Here is a 4,153-nt window from a genome sequence, read left to right as displayed (position 1 = left end):
TTACTTTTCCAGCCCTGGGAGTATTTGATAATGCAGTTAAGAGAGAGCTTTATGCTTGTTTTAACCAACAAAACATGGAGGCACCTTTGCGAGCTCCCATGGCCCCTGGCGACCCTGTGATTTCAGTCTCTGAGGCCACCATGAGAGCATCCTTCAGGAAGGTGAACCCATGGAAAGCATCTGGCCCAAACAATATACCTGGCCGAGTACTGAAGAGCTGTGCTGATGTGTTAATGGGCATCCTCAACCTCTCACTTCGTCAGTCTGAGATACCCACCTTCTTCAAACAGGCTTCCCTTATACCGGCGCACAAGAAAAGTGAGGTAACTTGCCTCAATAACTATTGTCCGGTAGCACCTACATTCACTGTGACGAAGCGCTTTGAGAGACTGGTCATGAAGCACATAAACTTTTACCTGAGCGGTGACTTGGATCCACTCCAGCCTGCCTTTCTCTGAACAGATGAAAAACAGCTGCCATTTCATTGGCTCTTCACTCAGCTCTGGAACATCTGGACAGTGAAGATGCATGGTCCTCGATGACTGCAGCTCAACATTCAACACTATCATCCCCTTGAAGCCAGGACCTAGGCCTCAATATCACCTTCTGCAACTGGATCCTTGATTTCCTTATCTGCAGACCCCAGTCTGTTCAAATTGGCAACAGTATCTCCTCCACAGTCACCATCAGCACAGGTGTGTCACAAGGCTGTGTGCTTAGCCCCCTGCTCGACTCACTTTATACTTATGACTGTGAGGCTAAGTACAGCTCCAATGCCATATTTAAGTTTGGTGGCAATACCATTGTGTGCCAAATCACAGGAGGTGATAAATTGGCATATAGGATAGAGATTGAAAATCTGGCTGATTGGTACCCCAACAACCTCTCACTCAATGTCAGCAAAGCCAAAGAGTTGGTTATTGATTACACGAGAAAGAAATTGGGGATCCACGAGCCAGTGCTCATTAGGGGATCAGAGGTGAGAGTGTGAGTAACTTTAAATTCCTGGACATTATCATATCAGAGAATGTGTCCTGAGCCCAGTGCCTCTGCTTTCTTAGAAGTTCGTACGGGTTTGGCATGTCATCTAAAACTTTGACAAACTTCTATCTATACATTCTGACTGGCTGAGTCCCAGCCTGGCATGGAAACACCAGTGCTCAAGAACAGGAAGTTTAAAGAAAGTGGTGGATACAGCTTAGTTCATCACTGGAAAAGCTGTCCCCACCATTGATCACAAAGAGTGGTGTCTCAGGAAAGCGGTACCCATCATCAAGGGCCCTCACCATCCAGGCTGTGCTCTTTTCTCTCTCCTGGCATCGAGAAGGAGGTACAGGGACCTTAGATACCATACCACCATGTTCAGGAACAGTTAACACCCAGCAGCCATCAGGATCCTGAACCAGGGTGGATAACTTCACTGACCATAATACTGAGCTGATCGCTGAACACTGTAATGTACAGATCTATTTCTTTTACCCCAATGACTCTCCTTCGCACCAATTATTGACTGATAACTTATTCTTGTGTATTAATTTGTTGCTCTCCCTGCAAAGTGAATATGCACGTTAACTTCACCTCTGAGTATGTGGCTTTCTTTATTTGATATGTAGCTGTACAGACACAACAAATTGGTGACAAGTATGAACCTCAATGTCAGCTGCACCAACAGTTATGAGACAACAGAATTTGGAGGAAGGGAGGGAGACAGTGAGAGGAAAGAGTGAACCAATATGGAGAAGGCTGTCATGGATGCTAGAAAAGGACATGTGAGTAACGGTGCACGGTACACAGTGAGGGACGCACAACTAGCAAAGCTAAAGTGAAAATAACATGACAATGGCCTTAGACAGGAAAGTTGATGAATTTGATAGTCCTAGTGAGGACTGGGAATTGTATATCGAGAGGCTTAAACTGTATTGTAATGCTAACAATGTGGATGAACTAAAGAAAGTTTCTACACTTTTTAGCTTAATGGGTGGTAGAACGTACAGTCTCTTATGCAACTTAGTAACTCCTGAAAAGCCAGCAAGCAAGGCATTTGATGAAATTGTTGCAATTTTGCAAATTCCCTTGAGCCCCAAACCGCTAATAATAGCTGAGCATTTTAGATTTCCTAAAAGGAACCAGTCAAAGGATGAAAGCATTTCTGAATTCATTGCAGAACTGTGCAAACTTTCCCAATGCTGTGACTTTAGGGATGGACTTTCTGATGTATTAAGGGACAGGCTTGTAGGTGGCATGCATAGTCAAAGCATTCAAAAGAGGCTATTGTCAGAAAGAAACTTAACCTTAGAACGGACATTGACCATTGCAATATCATTAGAGACTGAAGCAAAGGATGTGGCAGAACTACAGAAAAAGAGTTTAGAATGCCAAATACACAAAATATCCCTGAATGGTGCAAAAAAGCTAAAAATGTTATCGATGTGCCAAATCCTCCCATGATGCAAATGATGGTTGATTCAAAGAAAAAGTTTGCAGAAAGTGCCACAGATAAGGCCACATAGATAGAGTGTGCAAGCCAGACAAAAAGCACAACCAAAGAGAAAAACACACACAGAGTGAAAAGATTCAAACAGAAAACAAAACAAATGCGTAAAGTGACTGAATGTGAAACTGAATCAGTTAGCACAGAGTCTGACAAAGGTGAGCTGTCAAGTCTAGAACTGCATAATGCTACTGAAGTAAATTGCAAAATCACCTGGTTCACAACAGATATGTCTGGTGTAAATCTGAAAATGGAGCTGGATACAGGGTCAGCTTCGTCTGTAATTTCAGAGACTAACGACAACAGACTGTTTTCTAAGCTACCATTAGAAAAGGCATCAGTGATCCTGAAGACTTGCACAGGTGAAAAAGTGTCTCCCAAAGAAAAGCTGAAAGTGAATGTGACACATGGAGGCCAAACACAGCAGTTAGAGCTTTGCGTGTAGAAAAGCTAATACTTTTCAGGTGGGAATGTTGAGAAAAATCCAACTACATTAGCCCAAAATCAAAGCTCTCAATGTGTCATCAAAAGGCAACTGCTGCCCAAATGGTAGCACTAATCAGAGACTGTCACAGCTGCTTAATGCTAATGAGAAGGTGTTTGAGAAGGGGATTGGTAAGCTCAAAGGCATGAAGGCCAGAATTGATCTGAATGAAACAGCACACCAAGATTCCATAAAGTGCGTCCAGTGCCTTATGCACTACATCCTAAAGTGGATGCTGAACTGTTGAGCTTGGAGGCATCTGGAATTCTCTCCAAGGTTGAGTGGAGTGATTGGGCCACACCCATTGTCCTAGTGATCAAGAAAGGGAAGGTCGGAGCTGTTCGTATATTTCGGGATTTCAAAGTGAGTATCAACCTGGTGCAGCGTATTGTGCAGAATCCCCTGCCATGGATAGAATACATTTTTGCATCTTTGGCAGGCGGGGAGAGGTTTTGAAAGATTAACTTGTCACAAGCCTATCTGCAAATGAGATTGAGGAGTCAAGCAGGAAGTTCCTCACAATCCACACTCACAAGGAACTGTTTCCAGTATAATCGTCTCGTCTTTGGCATCGCGTCAGCTCCAGCAATTTGGTGGAGCAAAGGACCAAGCATTTCAAGATATCTCAGGAACACAATGTTACCTTGAGGACATCATTGTGACTGACAAAAATGATGAAGAGCTCCTCCGAACCTTACCAGGCTGAGTGAATATGGATTGCATACAAAGAGAGAGAAGTGTGAGTTTTTCAAGAATGAAATCTCATATTGTGGACATGTCATTGACGAGCATGGCTTACTTAAGTCCCAAGAGAAGACTGAAGCAGTGTTACAGGCACCCAAACTGGAAAATGTGTCACAACTCAGGTCATACTTGGGCCTTGTAAACTACTACCACAGGTTTCTTTCAGATCTTGCGACAGTGCTGCACCCATTGGACATACTATTGTAGACAGGAGCAAAGTGGGAATGGTCAGAAAGATGTGAAAAAGCATTCAAGGAAAGAAAGAGACTAATAACATCAGAAGAACTGCTCACCCATTACGACCCATCGCTGTCCATCAGACTGGCATGTGATGTGTCCCCTTATGGCATTGGAGCTGTTTTGTCACACATTATGAAAGATGGATCTGAACGCCCAATTCCATTAAAGTGCAAATACGCACAGTTCGGCCGAGA

The sequence above is a fragment of the Mobula hypostoma genome, chromosome 9 (genome assembly GCF_963921235.1).
Source record: "Mobula hypostoma chromosome 9, sMobHyp1.1, whole genome shotgun sequence".
Classification (NCBI taxonomy): Eukaryota; Metazoa; Chordata; class Chondrichthyes; order Myliobatiformes; family Myliobatidae; genus Mobula; species Mobula hypostoma.
This window is presented reverse-complemented; position numbering follows the sequence as displayed.